At 41.6% G+C, this 21,344-nt stretch overlaps 1 protein-coding gene across 1 annotated transcript in view; it reads right to left on the reverse strand.

The window, feature by feature from the left end:
• ARMC2 (armadillo repeat containing 2) overlaps positions 1 to 21,344 on the reverse strand; it is a 286,480-nt gene that overhangs the window by 254,153 nt on the left and 10,983 nt on the right. The gene's annotated exons all lie outside the window — the stretch shown is intronic.

A 21,344-nucleotide genomic window follows, 5' to 3' on the forward strand; every position in this document is an offset into this window, starting at 1 on the left:
TTACTATTTATAATAGTTGAATCTCTTGGATTCTTCAGGTAAACAATACTATCTTCAAAGAATGATAATTTTACCTCCTACTTACAAGTTTTTATACCTCTTTTTTTTCTCTTTAATTATGTTGGCTAGTGTTTCCAATATATTGTGAAATAATGGTAATAATACATATTGTTATGTATTTCCTGGCTTTAATAGAATTGTTTCTTTTATTCTGGATTTTTATATCTTATTTGTAGGTAAGATTAGGCTATGATTTTATTTACTTTTGGTGCTATTTTTGTTGGGTTTTAACATCAATCTTACACTGGTTTCATAAAAAGAATTTGCACCTTTGATTCTTTTCCTTCATTCTGAAACAATTTAAATAGCATTGGAGTTACTGGTTTCTTAAAAATTTCATAGAATTTGCCTGAGAGACTATATAGGCCCATTGCTCTTTGGGAGTTAGGTCATTAAAAACATTTTCTAATTCCTTCATGTTAATTGTCTGTTTAGATTTTTCTTTCTGTTCTGACCAATTTTGGCAACTTATAATTTCTAGGAAAACATCCACTTAGCCATTTATTTGCATAGTTAAGCAAAGCAGCTACTTATGATTCATTTTTATAAATTTTGTATATTTTTGTTTTTGCCCCTTTTCTTGATTAGATTACCTAACATCTATATATATTTTATTATTTTCCCCCTAAAGAACCAGATCTTGGATTGATTTATTTGTTAGTATTGCCATCTTTCTGTTTCCTAATGTAATAAGTTAAGCTTTTATCTTTAGTATTCTTTCCATCTGCTTGCCTTAGTTTTGTTGTTGTTGTTGTTGTTTTTATTTTTTTTATTTTTTTATACAGCGGGTTCTTAATAGTTATCCATTTTATACACATTAGTGTATACATGTCAATCCCAATCTCCCAATTCATCACACCACCACCGCCCACCCCCGCCATTTTCCGCCCTTGGTGTCCATACATTTGTTCTCTACATCTGTGTCTCAATTTCTGCCCTGCAAACCAGTTCATCTGTACCATTTTTCTAGGTCCCACATATATGCATTAATATACGATATTTGTTTTTCTCTTTCTGACTTACTTCACTCTATATGACTGTCTCTAGATCCATCCACGTCTCTACAAATAATAAGTTAAGCTTTTATCTTTAGTATTCTTTCCATCTGCTTCCCTTAGTTTTGTTGTTCTTTTACTAACTTCCAGAACTTGATTCTTAATTTATTTTTATTCTTTCTTGCTTACTGATATAAATATTCAGGACTTCAAATTTCCTTCTGAGCACTGTTTAGCTATATACCATAGGTTCAAATATGTAACATACATGTTACCATTACTTTGTAGATTTTCTATGCTTTCTAATTTCCTCTTTGATCAAAAAGGAAATGGAGAGCTTAAATTCTCCAAATGATAAGGTTTTTAAGATTTGTATTATTTAAAAATCAATTTCCAGTTTTATTGAAATATTGTCAGAGAACTTGACCTGCACTATTTCTACATTTTGCAAGTCAATGAAGTATTCTTTAGTTTAATAGAGTCACATTTTGTGACTATTGCATGAGTACCTTAAAGAAGTTGCATTCTCTGATACAGTATTTGAATATATGTTCATAAGATCTATCTTATTAATTATGTTACTTAGGTCTTTAATATTGTGGGGTTTTTTTAACATTTAATATTGTTTTTATGTACCTGTCTGGGCTCAGCTAAAAGAATTAAATTTTTCTACCATTAATATTTTTCTATTTCTCTTTGTATGTTCTGTACCCTTTGCTTCATAAATTTGTTGCTATATTATTTACTACATATCTATAATTGCTAGGTCTTTGTGGTTTACACCTTTATCATTCTAAAACATCATGCTTCTTGCCTTAAATTCAACCTTGTTTAATTTTAGGAATTCTAGTTTCTGTTTTTTTGTTATTTGCCTTTGCTTTGTATGATCTTGCCTATCCTTTTATTTTCAAGCTTTCAAAGACACATTGTTTTACATGTGTGTTTTATGTATAGGCCACAGGGAATTTTACTTTGAGATCTAGTTTGAGTTTCTTACTTTATCTGAGTAGAAAATCTGGTCACCTCTAACCAGACTACTGGAACTGGAACATTCTCCTCCCTGCCTTCTGTCCCTTGCTTCCAGCACCAGCTCCCCTATATTCATTTCTCTAGTCCTTTCTGTTCTGCCTTCCAGTGAACTAGCATGTTAGCCTCCCTCAGCACAGGCCTCATACTAGACCACAACAAACACCCTCTGAGGCTAAATCAAAATGCAGAACATCTACTTGATAGTTGAGTATGAAAGTGTTATGTGTATGCTCCTACTTCAGCATAATGAGTAATATTTATATAAACCATACCATACAAATGTACATGTATTTGGTATTTTGGGTAGAAGGCCTGGAAGGAATATTGTATTTGGGAGCTTTTAATTTGCAGAATCCACTAAAATTTACATCCTCTTCCTTATTTAGGGTAAATAAAAACTATTAGAGGTAAAATAGACATGTATTTGAAACATAAAACCCTCTGTTTATTCATGGTAAGAGTAGTTACTGCAAACTGTGTTCAGTTGCAATGAAAGTGCATCATGATTAACTGTCTCAAATATCTATTTTTGTATTACAAATTATCCTAAAATTCAGCAGTAAAAGACAACCGTTGCATTATGTTCAAAGATCCTGTGGGTCAGGAATTTGGAAAAGGCTAGGTGAGAACAGATTTCCTCTGCTTCAAAATGTCAGTCTCAGCTGGAAAGACCTGGAGGCAGAGGAACTCGGCAACTAGGGACAGAAATCGTCTGGAGGCATCTTCACTCATGTGTCTGGTGGTTGATGGCAACTGTTGGCTGGGACCTCAATTGGGCCTGTTAGCCAGAACACCTACACCTGGGCTCTCAATGTAGCTGGGACTTCTTCACAGCTAGTGACCATGGCAGCTCAGGGCTCCAAAGGCAAGAATCCCAAGAGAACCAGGCAGATGCTATATTGCCCTCTGTAACCTAGCAGCAGAAAACATAAAGTATAATTTTGACCTTACTCTGTTGGCCAACAAGTCACTACAGTTGGTCAACAAGCCACTAAGGCCCAGACTCAAGGGGGGGGGATTATTCACCCTACCTCTCAATGGCAGAAGCATCAAAGAATTTTCAGATATGTTTTAAACCCACTACATTCTCACTGCTCATCACTGGGTCTCTCTATCTGTGTCTCTCATTCTCATTTTCTCTCTCTCACACACACAACGTCACATACAATCATACCCATACTCACAAACTTACATATAGTTGCTTGTTAATACTGGCTATCAGTATAAGGAACTAAACTGTAGTGACAGTTGTTGTGGCATTTTGTAAGCAATAAGAGCAAAACTGAAAAAAGTGAATATATTAGTTATTGACTAATAGCAAATATAAGATTATTCCATTTCCTAAAATATCTACAAATCACAAGGACAAAATTTTTTTTAACCTTATGAACATTAATTTAAGAAAAATGTTTGAATATTGATAAGAGCAGTGAACTTTGTGCCATTTTGACTTTGCTTAGTCCCATTCCCTTTCCCCAGCTCGACAGTAGCCTTGAAAACCAGCAATGGACAGAAATTTGAATGAAGTTACACAAGAGAAAGCCCAGAGTCATAAGGAGAATATAACTTGCTTCCTGTTTAATTTTCCATGCACTGGGCCACACTCCAGCCAGAGCCTCCCTGGCTTCACCTGTATTAGCCTTTTCCTCAAATCTCCCATGGCTTCTTTCTTTCTTGACATAAGGATTATGTATCCTTTACTAAAATTTACTCTAAAAGGATGCAGCGTTTCTCTCTCTCTGATCCCATGACTGTTACCTTTGCTGTACCCACACCAATCTCTCATCCATTATTATCGCTTTGTTTCCTATATTCAATACTTCGTTTAAAATGCCAGGACCCATGACCTATGGTAAGCCATTTCATCCAAGTCTGGAAGTGGTGGGAGGAGCCAGAATCTACAATATGTTGCCACTGTGAGGTGGCAACCAAGGAGGAGGGTCTGACATAATTGCCCGAATGCAAGTAGCTTCACTCAACTGGTGATGACCCCATTTGGAGCAGAACAAGTGGTTGAGGGTCCAAAAGGCAGTGGCGCCAGGAGAATGTGAGAAGATGGGATATAATATGCATGTCCCATCCATCTGGTAGCTCCCAAATCTATATCTGCTTTGACTTCTCTCCTCATCCTCAGACCTACATCTCCAATAAAAGGTCCCAATAGCAGTTCAAAATCAGTGTGTCCAAATACTAATTATTTTACCCCTTCTACCAAAACATGCTTCCGTACCACGTACCTTAACCCAGTGAAGGGTGTCACCATCCACTCATAACCAAGCCACAAACATAAACTTATTATAAATTCTCTTTCTCCGTCACTCCTTAATTATCAAATCATCAAATAATCCATATTTTATCTCCTTAATAGCTCTCAAAGTAATACAATTGTTCCTATCCCATTTGCCATCATACAGGTATAGCATTTAAAATGACATCTGGCACCTAGTAAGTACTATCATCTCTCAACTGTATCACTGAAATAGATTTCTAACTGCTCTCTCTGCCTATATACTTGCTCTCTCTGAACCCCTCACCACACTCCAGGAGAATCTTTCTAAAATAGAAATCTTATCATATCACTCTCTTTAATAAGTGTTTGGTGGTTCCCCACTGAAGTTTAGGATAGAGTCCAACTTCTTTAATGGGGCTGACAATCATCCTTACAGGTTGACCTTGGCTTATTGCTCAAACCTCAGCTTTTCCCAATTCTCACTCAATGCCTTAGCTAAACTAAATTTTTGTAATTCTCTACAACTGTCATGTCCTCTTTCACCTCTTCTTGTGCTTCTCCCCTGTTCGCAGAACCTTCCCTCTGCCACGACCACTCCCCTAGCTTACACCTATTCATCCTGCACACCTCAGCTTAGACATTAACTCTCAGGGAAGACTTCCCTGACTACCTGCCCTCATCTGCCACATGATCAGTTATAAATGTATCCATCAGCTGCAAATAACAGAATCCTCACTGACAGCAATTTAAACAAGTTGGGGGTTATCTTACACAAGACGTGAGAAGGTAAGTGGTTGCTGATGTTGTTTTAGCTTCTCAGTGATGAGGTCAGAGACCCAGGATCCATCTATCTTTCATTCTATCATCGCTACAGGTTAGTATTTTACTCCAAATGTGTGGTCTCATGGTGTAAAGATGGCTCCTGACATCACATCTATGTTCAAGGAAGAAAGAAAAGAGGGGAAAGCAAAAACTACACCAATAACTCCACAGTAGACTTCTGTTGATCTCTCATTGGGCACGGCTATGTCACATGGCCATTCCAACTGCCAGGAAAGCGGAGAATGTGAATACTTAGAATTTCTTAGCCTCCATAGTAGAAGACAGCCAGCGAGAAGGAGTTCAGCCACGACTGGTATGATCTATCACAGCTTACTACACCCCAGAGTGGGTGGACACCCCAGATCTGGTGTCCAATTTTTGCTTTTTACAAATAGTGTTGAGATGAACACGCTTGTAGATATCTTTCTGTTGAATATATACCTAGAAGTGGAACTGCTGATCATAGGGCATCTTCAGCTTTAGTAGATACCACCAGACAGTTTTCCAAACTTGTATCCCTCCCCCCCCCACCACCACGAGCAGTGTGTGGGCATTTTAGATCCTCCAAATCTTCAACACCTGTTTTTGTCAATTATTTAAATTTTAGTCATTCTAGTATTTATATATGGAGTGCTGTGGTTTTAACTTGTATTACATTTTCACTTAATTTCTCTGATACTAATGATGCTGAACATCTTTTTCTATGTCTGTTCACCATTTTGATTACTCTCTTTCATGAAGGGCAATTTAAATCTTTGGTCCCTTTTTTAAAAAATGAGCTATTTATGGTCTTCTTATGGACATATAGGAAGTCTTTATATAGTCTAGATACAAGTCCATTGTCAACTATATACATAGAAAATATCTTCTTCCACTCCATGGCTTGTATTTCCATTTATTTAATAGTTTCTTTTAATAAGTGAAAGTTTTACTTTTAATGAAGTCCAATACAGTCAAGTGGCTGATTTTTCAATATTTTGAATTGAATTTTTTCAATATTTTTCAGTATTTTCCTTTAAGATAAATAGGCCAGAAAACACACTAATTAAGAAATTAGTGCCTACGCCAAGTGCATGAAGATATTCTAGATTATCTTCTAGAAGTTTACTATTTATCCTTCACATTTAGCTCTGTGATCCAGCTGAAATTGATTTTTGTGTATAGTGTGAGGTAGATGTCAAGTTTTCCTTAGATGTATACCCAATTGACCTAGGATATTGTTATTGAAAAGACCTTCTCCCACTGCATTGCAATGGCACTTTTGTTGAAAATAAAATGACTGTGTATTTCTGGGTCTGGAATCTTTACTTTGTTCCTTTGGTCTATTTGTCTATATTTGAGACATTCTGTTTTAATTACTGTAGCTTTATAATAAGTCTTCATATTTGGTGGTGCTAAAAAATGATTTTTCTTCTTCAAGGTAGTTTTGCTATTCTTGGCCTTTTGCCTTTTCGTATAAATTTTAAAATTAGCTTGTCAATTTCCACAAAAATCTGGGCTTTTGATTGGATTTGTATTTCATTCTCTCAGAGATAATCACCTCCAATCCTGGCTGCCTTGATGCTTCTCCATGCTGTCAGACAGCAGTGTTTTAAGCACAGATTTATGGTTGTTCTTGATAGGAGGATAGTCTGATATCTGCCATTCCCTGGAGCAAGAAGCAGAAACACTTTGCAAACCTTCCCAATTCTATGAAAAAAGAAGTTCCATTAGAAAAAGTTTATATGACAAACCTTGACTCTGCTGATAGTTTATGTAAAGTTGAAGTATTATTTTATGAAACTGGGTCCATTTGACTGCAGTTGAGAGAAGACATGACCCAAATTGGGTTAAACAACAACAACAAAAACCAACTGGCTCACATAACTGAAAATTTCAGGAAGATCATTATATACAAGATTTCAAAGGAAGTTTATCAGGGTCCAATTTTATCTCCATCTCTCTGCTCACTTCTTGTTGAATGTTGAAGCCATTCTGAAACAGGTTCATGCCCATCAGATGGCTGTCAGCAACTCCCAGAACTACACACTTCCAGGTCCACACCAAGCAGAAAGTGAGTCTTTGTCCCAGAATATCTGGGAAAATATCATTGGCTCTAACTGGATCGCTGCTCATTCCTAAACCGATCACTTTGCCTAAGGAAATTTGATAGAATGATTAGCTTAGGCCCAGGTCAGGTTCTTGATTCCTGGGCTAGGGGTAGATTCAGTTCCTCCAGAGATCTATAGATCGAGAACAGGGTTAGTGGTAGTTCCCAAGTAGGAAGTTAGGATGTGGTTAACAGGAGAAAAGTGAACAGATGCTGGACAACTAAAAGGACAAATTCCACAGGCCAAATCCAGTTGCTAAATGCACATTGCCTGAAGGTACTTGGAAGATCATTGTCTTCCTGCTCTGGTCTTGCAAGGCCATTTCCATGATCCTGCTTCTGGGACTATGACCCCACTCTCTTCACACTGCCACCTGCTTTACACCCATCCTCTCCATAACACACACTCAGCTCTTCCATCCCTGGCATGACCCTCCTCATGTATTCTCTTCTTCCTTTTACTCTGAAGTCTTAGCAAGAGTTGGGGTACGAGTAGAAGGAGGATGAGATGGTTTCTATTCCTTCATTGTCACCTTTTTCCTTTTCTCTCCTTATCACTTCAACAGGACAAGAGCCAGATGATCAGACTTAGCTTCCCAATTCTACCATTTACTGCTATGATTCTGAAAAAGTCACTTCACTACTCTCTCAATTTCCACAACTGCAGATGGAGCTAATGACATCCACTTCGCCTCTTTCCAGGCAATAGCTCTAAAATGAGTGAGAGTAAGAGGGTGACAGGTCTGGAGACTGCATCCTTTTAAATGGCTGTTGAGATTGCTGGTGATGCTTCTGCTAGAGAAATCTTAAAATGTGGGTTTTTTTCCCCCAAGCATTTCAATGATTGTGAAGGTTAAATGAAATATTTTGAAAATGTTTATAGACTCTGAAGCTCTTAAGAGATGTTGAATTGTATCATGGGCCCCAGACAGATGATTATAAAGCTCTTGTCCCACCCCAAGTATTGTTTGTGTGTATCACTTGTGAAGGGCTTCCACCTAGGGAACAAAAGCACAACAGTTTCACTGAAGTCCTCTGGCCTAATCCTCTTAAGAGTCATTGAAGCCTCTTTGAATTGATCCAAAGGGGGTCAAGTACCTTCTTAAGACAGAGGGTTCTTTCAGATTTTCTTACTGTTCCTGGTTCTGACAAACACACTCAAGTGTTCCCTGCTACACACCACTGTTGCCCATACACCACTTGAAGCCAGGGATTTTTGCCCAAGGTCACAGTGCCAGGAAATGGCTAAACAGGGATCTTTCTAGAATCCACCCTCCCTCCACATGGCCAGCTAACCCAGCAAAGTCAAAAGGGGTACTGTGAAGTACAAGGCTGCAGAGGCCTCTGAAAAACAGATTTTGACTGCACCCTGCAGGAGGAAGAAGACAGTGTCTGAGCAAGTGTTGTGTGTGCAGCAAGGAGTGGCAGGTCTGGACAAGGAATCAGGGCTGAAGTCATAAGACCGAATGCTTTAATGATCATTGCACCTGCAGAGCTCAGCACAGTGCCTGACTACAGGGATGCTCAGCTGAGCCGATGGTGCGGGTGGAAAGCAACAGAAAGACTTAGGAGATAGTCTGGAGAGGAGGCAGCTAAAACTTGTGACTGGCTGAACATGAAGGATAAAGGGTACAAGAGAGTAAACTATGGTTTTGGGTCTGGGGAACTGGCAGACACAGAGACGATTGGGTGGGATGATTAAGAGTTCAGTGAGTGGCTTTAGTTTGAAGTGATGGTAGGTCAGCTATGGAAACCCTATCAGAGATTGTACATGATGTGGTTTCTTAATGAAAAATTCATATGAAATTCTAATAGGTTTTGACTATAAAATGGTAAGCCAATAGAATATGTCTTAGAGAAATTTTCCTTTCTGTAGAGCACAGACCATTAGACACTCTCCTGACTTCTTCCTTACTAATGGAACTCTACTTTTGTCTGAGGTATCAATAAGCCTGACTCAATATTTTCATGTTTTAGCCCCCCTTGCCAGATGACCACGGAACTAAATCTAGCCAATGAGACATAAGTAGAAGCTCTTGGGTGGGACCCAACTAACTGGTATGTACATTTTGCTCTTACACTTTTCCCTTTTCCACTTACAATGTGGACCTGATGGCTGGAGCTCCAGCAGCCATCCGATGACCATAAGGATGGAAACCACATGCTAAAGATGGCAGATGGAAGGAATCTGGGCCCCTCATGGCATTGTGAAGCCATCATATCAAGCCCTGGATGCTGCCCTAAGACTTCTATTTAACATGAGAAATAAAGCCTCTAATTGGTTATGTCTCTGTTTTTCGGGTCTCTGTCCCTCACAGCCAAATGCAATTCCTTGTTGATAAACCACTGTCTTAAAAATTATGAAAGACCTTTAATTTCAGAGTGAGTTTTAGTGTTCTGCAAAAGTAATGACAAGAATAAAGCATTAGCCTTTGATTCAAAATAATAAGCATCAACTCTACAAGCATGTCTATCATTAACAAAATCTAAAAGGAAGCTTTTGGGAGGCCAGTGAAAATACTCATTAGCATAGCCCATGGCCTACTTATACCTCTTTTCAAAAAGATTGAGAGAACAGCATGTCTCAAATACTATACAAGTCAAGATTATAAACCCTGCTCATGACCATCACTTTGCACTTAAAACCACTCACTACTTTTAATGCCAAAGAGTCTAATAAATTCCAAGAGCATCCTGGTTCTTGTTGTGGTGGAATCTGTGAAAACAAACTCACTCTTAGCAATCACATCCCAGGGAGATCACAGTTGTTGAGGGGAAGGAGGGAGACACCAGGCACCCACAGTCACATCAGGCTCCCTCTCAGCTATTATAACTGAATGGGAAGTTTTTGTTTGATTGAAAGCACATGTCAGAAAATGGCTGCTTCGACCCTGGCGCTGCTTCAACCCTGGCTCTGCCTCATGCCCAGCTCCAGCCAGCCACTGACCACCTCACTGGCCAGGCCTAACATCATTCTCCAGGAGACAGTCTTTGCTTAATCCAGCCCAATTTGTAGATGGGTTCCCCCAGGTCAAGGACAGGGCAGGGCTTTTTGATAGAAACTTGGCTAAGAGCACCCCCTGTGCTTGGTCAGGGGCAGTTGTGATTCTTAGAGTGAGGCAGCTTGGGTGGGGGCCCGGGGAGGGAGTCCAGATGAAACTCAACTGTGGGTTATAAGGGACAAACAGCAGAGGTGTGTGTGCCACAGGTATTTTCTTGCCCAAATGCAAATACCCCCTTCAGGAAGGTTCCTCAGTCAGAAGCCTATCTGGTTTCATGCCTGAAGCTTTGGGCATCATTCTCACAGTGCTCTCAAGCCTAAGAGCTTCATGTTGTCAATAGCCTTCGCAGACTGTTTGAAGGATACATTTCTGTTTGAAAGACAAATTTCTTTTCTCCAGATTAGTTCAGCTGATCTAGTAAGGTAACCCAGAAACCTCTACAAAGAAAAAGGAAAGAGAAAAACTTCAACCTTAATTCTATAGATGCCATAAATAAAGATACTCCAGTAAAGCCAGACTCACAGGGCTTCCGGCCCACTAGATTTGCTAAGAACAGACGCCTGGCTCAAGGGTGGGCCCTTCAGGAGCTGCCTCTGAATTTTTCCCCGACCCTGAAGTCTTTGCTACTTCAGTGTCCTCAGCTGTGAGACGGAAATAAAACACACTCAGAAGTCTTGGCAAAGCAACATCCTTGTCTCCAGGCCTATTCAGAGGGAGGGGCAGGGCCTAGAGACCCACTCTAGACTAGTGAAGAGTGAGTGTAGACACACTTCTATCCCTTGCCTGAGACAGTGGAAAGTGCGTGTTTATGAAGGAAGGCCTGGCCAGTCTCCCCAGCTCCTCCAACAGAATGACCTTACCTTCACAGACCATTTAGAGTTTGTATCACATGCATTCTCTCCTTTCTTAGATCACTGGTGTCGGTCAAGAGACATCCCCTAGCTCCAGCGCCACACGGGGCAGGAACCCCCATCAGGAGGTGAAGCTGCTGCACATCTGATGGGCAGGAACCACTGCCTTTCAAGGCCTCCTGGCCCCGTTTTTACATCTAAACTCTGCATTCGTCCAGTTTCCATTCACCAGCCTTGTTCCAGCCCTGCAGCTCTCCACGTAGATTATGTACTTCCTCATCCTCCTGATCATTTAATTACGTGACGACCACCATCATGTCACCCCTATGAGTATTCTTCTTTACAGGTCATATAGCCCCTGACATAGACCATGATTTCCCCACCACTTACCCTGGCTCCAGTTTGTTTGATCCTCTTACAGAGCATTGTTATGGAGCCCAGTGTTCACTTGGCTGTGCGTGCAAGCTCAAGGTGAGCCCTTCTAGGCTCTATACCTTTGTCAGTAGAGCCCATGGTTGCAGTAACATATTTGTCAGCCCCAGTTACATTGAGCCTCCAGTCAACTAAAATTTATACATCTTCTCCAGTCCAAACATGTGCATTTTGCTTTCCCAAATCCTTTCTAAAGAGTAGAAAAGATGTGGATCAATAACAAATGCTGCCCCTGATGCAATTGTTGTTAAACCCGAGTACAATTGTGTCCATTTACCTTAGAGGTTCCATCCCGATGTTCCAGCCAGTCTCAAGATCTTCTAGAAAACTGATCTGTCATTTGTCATTATTAGCTATACTTTCCAGCTTCGTGGCATTCACAAACTTGGTGGGCCAGCTTTGTATTTCTTTACACCAGCCATGGCTACATTGTGATGGAAGCTAGCTGTCTCTACCAGGGGGTGAGCCAAGGTGATCGAATCTATCCTACACAGGGTTTGCTCAAGGTCACACAGTAGACCTATGCCCTGTGGAGCTGGCAGAGGAACTCCAGTCTCCTGAAGCCCAGGGTGGAGATTTTCCCACAATGCCATTGGGCTGCTGCGTGGGATGCTTGCCTCCCCCAGGCCCTGCTACACCTGCTACATGCTCATCAGCCACTCAGCAGGCAGGGTCTCCACATTGTTTTCAGGATGAGAAACTGTGTTTATTATTTTGTGTTGGCTGACACAGAAGGCCACAGCTACTGACAAAGTAGCTCTCCATTTGCATTCACTTCTGGACTTCAAGGGTCTCTGACCAAACCCATCTAGATCCTTCCCCTCCAGAGACTTGCCTATACCACCCAGCTCGCTACCATGGCATGGACATGCTCTGACCTAGGCACTAAGAGACTTGGATCCTAATGCTCATTCCATCATGTTTAATTCTTTGACCTTTTTTGACACAAGCCATTTAATTTCCCTGAGCCTCAGTTTTCTCACCTAAAATAGAGGACACATCACCCTTCCTTTCAGAGTAAATTTGAGCATCAAAGGAGAGAATGAATATAAAAATTTTTTGAAAACTGTCCAATGCTTTGCAAAGTATATTGTTATTATCAAATGGGTACAGAGAACTCCAAAATGAGTCAGAACCACTTAAAATTCCTTTTTACAGCAGTTCATTGTATCCTAACCTATTTATTCATTTCTTTCTCTTTTTTTCTCTTAAAGTCCCAATAAAAACTGAATATTAAGAATGCATGCAGGGAGAGGACTGAATACAAATTAACTATGCAATGTTCTTTAGTCACTTTGGCAGGGAAGCAATACACCTATTAAAATACCCCAGGCAGAGCTGGCACGTACTCTGCTGATAACCCCAGCAGGCAACGACCTTGGCACCATTACAAGGGCAATATTTTCAAATGGATGAACTATTCCTGAACAAAGTGTCCAGTGTACTAGGAATAAACAGGCTTTTCATCAACAAAGCCGTATGTTTTCTGGTTCCAACAACCTTGCCCAGAGACAGTGTCAGAGAGTGGGGAGGACCAGGAAGCAGCACCTTCTAGCAGCCTGCCCAGTCTTGCTCATCTCTCCTCAAGAATCCTGTGACTGAAAGGACCTTCGAACCTCCCTCCTCTCCTCTGAAGTTTCCATGATTACTTGTCTGCAGTTTTTCAAAAGTAGAACCCAGTGCTGTCCATTGCTCTCCTGGTCAGACCTCAGGGTGTGCCTGGTAGGAGAGCAGGTGGGGGAATCAACCCTCCCTGCAGTGTCAAACGGGGCCCTGGAGCCTCATGAGCAAAGGCCTGTGCTGGAGAGTCATGTACGATGCCACCAAGTGTCTGCAAGGCCAGTTCTATGAGGAAGAGACAGGTCTCCCAAGACAGTCCAAAACAGGGTACACAAGAGGCTTTAAAGACAAGATCCTTGGGACAAAATTCATTGGGAGAGCAAGAAAGGACTCTGATTCACCAGAAATAAAGCACACATGCACAACTCAACTGGTGAGATTTGCTTCTTCTCCTGGGCCAATGAGGCTGCAGCTGGCTTGTTTAGCTGTTCATTCTTTCATTCATTCTACAAATATTTATGGAGCACCTACTGTGCACCTAACATTGTTCTATGTTCTGGGGACACAGAATGAAAAAGACAAAGTCTGCTCTCCTTACATTCTGGTGAGAACTGGCAAACAATAAACAAACAAATAAGAAAATGTCTAGTGTGCCAGGTGGTGATAAGTGCTAAGAGGCACAGGGAGTGCAGGGGTGGGTGGGCACGAGTTTATGTCGAGGAAGGCCACACTGTGAAGGTGAATTTGACCAGGGGTTTGGAGGAAGTGCAAGAGTGGGCTATGACTAACTGGGCGAGTGTATTCCGGGCAAGAATACGCTTGAAACAGCAAAGAAGATAGTGTTACAGGAGCAGAGCCAGCCAAGGAGAGAGTCAGAAGAGATGAAGTCAGAGAGGCGATGGGGAGCCAACTCATGGAGGGCCTGAGAGCCATTTTAAGGACTTTGGTTTTAATTCTGAGTGATCTGGGGAAATACTAGGGGCGGGGCAAGACTGGAAGAGAAAAGTGAGATAATCTGATTTCTGTGTCTAAAGATCATCCTGGATATTCTATTGAGAACAGCATGGAGACAGGACAGAATGTGAGCAGGGAGAGTATTAGGAGGACAGTGCAAGAGTGTAAGCAAGAGAGGGCAGCAGTGTCTTGAACCCTGACAGCACCCGTGCAAGGGTGAGATAAGCCCCGGGATATTTTTAAGGTAAGATCTATAGGAATTGATAATAATGGGATGTGGGAAATGAGAGACAGAATCAAGGATTAGTCCATTATTTTGACTTAAGCAAGTGGGAGGATGGAGCTAACATTTTTATTAAGAAGGGGAAGATGATGCGTGAAGCAGGACTAAAGGCATCAGGAGTCTGGTTTGGGACATGTTATGCTGGAGATGTCTAGTGGATGCCAAGTGGAGATGCCTTGTAGGCAGTTGGATAAGCAAGCCTTGGGTCCAGGCTAGAGATACAAACGTGGGAATCATTATCGTAGAGAAGGTGCTTAAAGCCAAGTGCAAGGATGATATTAACGGAGGAATGAGTACTAACAGAGAAGAGATCTAAGGACTGAGGGCTGGGGGGCAGCTAACATGAAGAAGAATTAGCAAAGGATATTATAGTGAGTTAAGAATTTTTTAAAAAAATGAATAAAAGAGCCCTCAAGAATATATGAAAAGAATTTTGCAAGAAGGAACCATTGTTCAACTTTGCCAAATGCTGCTCTTTGGTCACATGATAATAACAAAGAATTCACTATTGGATTTAGAAATTTGGTGGTCACTGGTAATTTTATTAGGCAGGCTTACTTCTGTAACAAATAACCCTCAATCAGTCACTTAATGTAAGAAAAAGCTTATTTCTCACTTATGTCACAGTCCAGTCAGTGCTTGGTGGATGGCCTTCCACGTGGTGATTCAGGTACTCAGCCTCTGTGTATCTTCAGTGTGTGGCCTCCATGGTTACCTTGGAAAGGGAAGGGGCAATCTATATCGAAGCACACCCTTGCTCAAATGCCTCAGCCTGAAGGTTCACGCTCCCGTGCCAAGAACTAGTCACCTGGGCTCATTTACATGCAAAGAAACTGGGAAATGTCATTTAGTTGTGTCGCCAGAAAGAGGGAAGAGTTGGGTGACCATCTAGCCAATTTGTGCAAAAATGGCCTTAACAAGTTCATTTTGGGGGATGGTAGGAGCAAAAAACTGAGGGGATTTCAAGAGAAAGAGGGAAGTAGAGAAATGGGGTGGTAGCTAAAGTGGGATTTGGGATCAAGAGAGGTTGTGTGTTTTGACTCCAGCTTGTTTATAGGATGGAATGGACAATGATCCAAAAGAGGAAAAAGTGCGATGATGCAAAAGAGAAAGGGGACCACCCCTGGAGGCATATCCCTGAGCAGGTGAGAGAGAAAGGGATCTAGCTCAGCGCTTCTTAAACTTCATTGTTTAATCACTTGGAGAGACAGTTCCCAGCCCCCACCCCATAAATTCTGATTCAGCAGGTCTGGAGTGGGGCTGGAGAATTGGTACTTCTCACAGTCTCCCAGGTGATGCTGATGCTGCCAGTCAGGACTGAGGACCACACATTGAGTACTGCTGACCGACTCTTGGGAAATTCATCCCAGTACTAGGAGGGAAGGCAGAGTGGATAGGCACTGATGAGGGTGGGCGGGTGGGTGTGGTGGTGGGAACGTGGAACTTGTCAGCTCATTGTTCTATTAGCCCATTGAACTAGGAAGCAAGGCCATCATCTGAGAGTGAGGATGGGGGAAGAAGACTGAGGGTTTGAGGAGGGAGGAGAAAAATGTGAAATCAGTGTCTTCAAGAGTGGGAGAATAATAGTGTAGGGAAATGAAATAGGAGTGCCAGGCCAGCACCAAGGACCCACCTGCAGCTGTGGTGATGGACTTAAAGTAAGACCAGGTAGCCACACCTGGCCATGCAGGTGCTGACACAGTGGGCAGAGGTAGATTCAGCCAGGATCATGGTCTTGCCAAGAAGGTACAATGAAAGGAGGGGCTGAAGGGAATCGATTGTATATTAATGGGCAGGGTGATAATGAGGCCCCACATAATCTAAGTGGGTAAGGAGGGCAGTGAGGTCTCATGAGTGATGATGGGGTGGTGAGGAACAGTGAAAAGGTGGTAGACCCATCAGTTGCAGATCTCAGTGAGGTTGAAGAATCATTGGAGAGAATAGAAGACTGAGCTGGAAGGAGAAATTGTGATGGGAGAGTAGGACATTTGAAATTGAGATTATGAAGGGAGCACAATTGTTAGTAATGGCAAAGTCAAGAGCATGGCCATGGGTGTGAGTGGCCAAGGTACCATAAAGGATCAATGGAACAGGATAGAAAGCCCAGAAATAAACCCACACACCTATGGTCAATTAAGCTACGACAAAGGAGGCAAGATCATACAATGGGGAAAAGACAGCCTCTTCAATAAGTGGTCCTGGGAAAACTGGACAGCTACATGTAAAAGAATGAAATTAGAACACTCCCTAACACCATACACAAAAATAAACTTAAAATGGATCAAAGACCTAAATGTAAGGCCAGACACTATAAAACTCAGAGGAAAACATAGGCAGAACACTCTTTGACATAAATCGCAGCTATATCTTTTTGGATCCACCTCCTAGATTAATGAAAATAAAAACAAAAATAAACAAATGGGACCTAATTAAACTTAAAAGCTTTTGCACAGCAAAGGAAACCATAAACAAGACGAAAGGACAACCCACAGAATGGGAGAAAATATTTGTCAACAAAGTAACCAACAAGGGATTAATCTCCAAAACATACAAACAGCACATGCAGCTCAATATGGAAAAAATACCCAAACAACCCAATTAAAAAATGGGCAGAAGATCTAAATAGACATTTCTCCAAAGAAGACACACAGATGACCAAAAGGCACATGAAACGATGCTCAACATCACTGTCAGAGAAATACAAATCAAAACTACAATGAGATACTGCCTCACACCAGTCAGAATGGCCATCATCAAAAAGTCTACAAACAATAAATGCTGGAGAGGGTGTGGAGAAAAGGGAACCCTCCTACACTGTTGGTGGGAATGTAAATTGGTACAGCCACTATGGAGAACAGTATGGAGGTTCCTCAAAAAACTAAAAATAGAACTACCATATGATCTAGCAATCCCACTCCTGGGCATATATCCGGAGAAAAACATAATTCAAAAAGATACATGCACCCCAGTGTTCATAGCAGCACTATGTACAATAGCTAAGTCATGGAAGCAACCTAAATGTTCATTGACAGAGGAATGGGTAAAGAAGATGTGGTACACATATACAATGGAATATTATTCAGCCGTAAAAAAGAATGAAATAATGCCATTTGCAGCAACATGGGTGGACCTTCCTTCACCTAAATGAAGTAAGTCAGACAAATATCATACGATATCACTCATATGCGGAATCTAATTTTTAAAAAAACATATAAATGAACTTATTTACAGAACAGAAACAGACTCACAGATTTCAAAAACAAACTTACGGTTACCAAAAGGGAAATGTTAGGGGGAGGGATAAATTAGGAGCTTGGGATTAAAATACAAATACTACTATATAAAAAATAGATAACTAACAAGGACCTACTATATAGCACAGGGAACTCTACTCAATATTCTGTAATAACCTACATGGGAAAAGAATCTGAAAAAGAATGGATATATGTATATGTATAGCTGAATCACTATGCTGTACACCTGAAACTGATACAACATTGTAAATCAACTATACTCCAATAAAATTTTTAAAAATAAAATAAAAGCACTATTCCATGTGAGATAGGAAAAAAAAAAGATTCCATAAAGGGATTCCTTCCATCACTGGGAGGAAAGGAAGTTGAGGAACTGGGAGGCTAAGTATTAGAAAGACTGCATTTGAGGATATTGAAATTACCAAGGATTATTATCAAGAGTATTATTGGAAGAGCACTGAGAGCTATTGTTTTCAAACTCTCCTTACTCTCCTTACTCTCTCTAATGAGGGGAAGAAGTTCTGAAATATAAATCCTGGGCCCCCAAGCAAAAATTTCCCCATGAGTCTCCTTCTAATGCTAATTGCAGAAATAAACAGAGGAGCCAGCAGGGGCTGCTGGTGGAGAAGCTGAGCCAGCAGAGAGGGTTCGCTCTAGCTGACCAGTGCTGGCCTCAGAAGAGCCCAACTTTCCCCAGCTCTTTCCCTGCTTAATTTGAAGAATTAAGCGAGATGGTGAGATGCTGAGAACCTGAGGTGATTCATCACAGCCCGTGAATGCTTGTGATGTCTCCCCACACATTTTATATGGAATAGTAGTAGGCTGCTGGTTTATGACATCTTGGATTTAATGTTTAACTGCTGTGCGTGTTATAGTGCAGAAAAAACTAAATATAGACTTCAAATTAGGAAGTCTAAAAGGAATACCAAAGCAGCATCAATGGTGAGTGCAGGAACCAGGAGTTAAAAGTGGCAGATACTTGGCCGAGAGGGTGGTATCCCTGCCTAAGGACCCCACTCCACAACAGGGGTGTCCCAAGAGAAAAAATAGCAGCTTCAATACATGATGGAGAGCGGACATCCTCCCTCCCTTCACTTGCCTGAGCAGAGCTGCACTTCTCAGAGTCCTCACTGTGTGGGACACACTGAATTCTACCCAGAGCTGTGGAGCGGGTTCCTCTCCTCCTCCCTTTCTCGCCCTGCATCAGATGCATCCATCCCTGAGGCAGAAAGGGGCCCAACTCCATGCCGTCCTCTCCATTTACCCTCTAAGCCTGAGAATTCACACACAAAACCTGGCCCCTTCCGCTGTGTAGACCATTGCTGCAAATCAGTGGAAGGCGGGGAGGGTGGAATAGTGGCCACTCCTCTGGTCACATATGAACCTCACCTGGGACCTTCCACAGGTGTCGGTAGCTGCATAGGAAGCGAGAGCTAGAGAGAGAACAGGAGGGAAGGAAGGATTCTCATCTAAAGCTGGCTGTCCTTGTCTCTGGGTGATAGGATTATGGACGACTTTTCCGCTTTCTCATCTGTATTTTCTAAAAGGAGTATGTGTTACTAATGTATGTGGGAAACTCCTAATAAAACTTGTTTTGTTGTTTATAAAACGCTTAGTTGGATGGGTTTGCCTTGATGAAGAGCACACCAACTGTGCAAGCCCACTCCAAGCAAACAGCTAAGGACTCTCCTGGCACACACCTGGGGCTCAAGTGCACCGTATGGTGCACGGCTGCGGCAAGTATAAGAGTTGGTGATTCAGTGTTAGCATCACCTGGCAGGAGCCCCAAAACCGAGAGGATGGAAAAGACAAAGAAGCGCGGGAGGTGGTGCTGTTCTCAAGAGGGAGAGGACACTTACTGTCCCTCCAGCTGGTGATTCTCCATCTGGTCCCAGATTGTGGGGAGGGGAGAATTCTTCCGCAGCGTAACTGCCTTGTAAGCAAAGGACATTACATTGCGCTGGCCAGTGTTACAAAGGAGGACCCTGTGCCACCCAGTCGGACATATATAATATTTCATTTTTCCCACCTGGTCTGGGTTATTCCGAATGTCGCACCGGCTTTGTCCTGAAGGTTGAGGTCAGGTTCAAAGACCTCGGGTCTAGTATAAACGCACAGTGACCTCAGATCGAGGGCAGACCCCCAATAAAATTGTTAAATGAATAAAGTGCACCTTTGGATATCTCCCTAAAAAGGAAAGAGCAGCTACTTCTCATCAGGGCACCTCGCCTTCTAGGGTCCCATGCAGGTAGCCGCTGCAGTACTTCCCCATCCTGAGTCCCAGTCCCTCAGGATTCTCATCCGGGACAAGCTCCCTAATCTGAGCCACTTGTGCGAAGGCTCAGACGCTGTAGCCCAACGCGTCACACCTCCCCACCTCCCGTCATATCCAAATCGTATCTGAACTCAGGCCTCTTTCTAGAAAGACATGGCTTTACCCAAATAAACAAAATGCTAATGATAAAAATTTCAGGTTGACCTCTGGGGTGCAAGTCGAGGAGAATTGGGGGAATAGGGTGAAGGGTAAGGAGCTCCGCTAAAATAACACTTTACTTATTCTTAAATATGTCTCTGTCAACAAGAATGTTGACTCACTGGAAGAGTAAGCTACTTTAAATACTTTATGGAGCAACAAGGAAGTTTTAAATGGAAAGAAGAGAGGGAAGAGAAGATAAGAAAGAAAAAGGGAAAATAAGGAGTTAGTAGAATGAGAGACCGATTCTTAAACCACACCTATCTTCTTTCATTTGCTTTTCTCCTTGTCCTTTACAAGGGTAAGTTGATAATTAGCCCATGATGATGTGCTTCAAGTCTTATTTTTAATATATTATTTTCTAGGACATCAGTTCTCAAAGTGTATTCCAGGGAACCCTGGGGGGCGGGTATCTTTGAGTCAAAACTATTTTCCATTTTAGAGGATTCTTGAGGTCAAAACTATTTTCGTAACAATAATAAGTCACAATTTGCCTTTCTTACTCAATCAAGTTTTCCAGAAGCCACATGTTGTGTGATGACATCATTGCATGAAAAAATGTTCTATGGTCCAAAATGTTTAGGAAATGCTTTTAGACTCTCTTAGAGAATTCACAATGTCCATTAGCATATTAAAGGCCCTGAGAAGTTCTGTGGTAAAAACAATTCTGTTTAACTTGTTTTAATACAACATTGCAAATTTATTCGACCATGGAATTTATTTTTGTTTTGTTTTAGTTTTGGTTGATTGGTTTAGTACCGCTTGCTATCATGTTTCGGGAAACGTTCCTCCAGGGGTAAGATATCAAGCCAGGAATCCTCTGGCCAAGGAATTTATTAGAGATCCCTCCCCTGGACTGGAAGTGAATAAAGACTGGGCACTAGTATGTCAGGGTAGTGCAGTGCTCAAGAGCAGAGCCAGACTGCCTGAGTTCAAATCCTGACCCTGTCACTTACTAGCTGTGACTTTGGGCAAGTTACTTAACCTCTCTATGCCTTATATTCCTCATGCATAAAATGGGAAAGATTATACTCACACACACACACACCCCATATATATCTTACACCAGCATCTCGTACATAGTGAACACTAGATAAGAAATCTGTTACTGGGCCAAACATACTGGCCTAGGGTCAGGACCTAAAGCTAGGCCACTAACTAGTAATGTGACTCGAGACAAGTCATCTCTCTGCCATGGACTTCATTTTACCCATATGTCAAATTAGAAAGTGAGGTGAGGCAGTCTCTGAAGCACCTTCTAGTGCTGATAATCTCTGATTCCACACATTTCTTGCAGAAGGTGGCACTAA

Source organism: Balaenoptera borealis (genome assembly GCF_965194805.1).
Source record: "Balaenoptera borealis genome assembly, chromosome: 9".
NCBI classification, from domain to species: domain Eukaryota; kingdom Metazoa; phylum Chordata; class Mammalia; order Artiodactyla; family Balaenopteridae; genus Balaenoptera; species Balaenoptera borealis.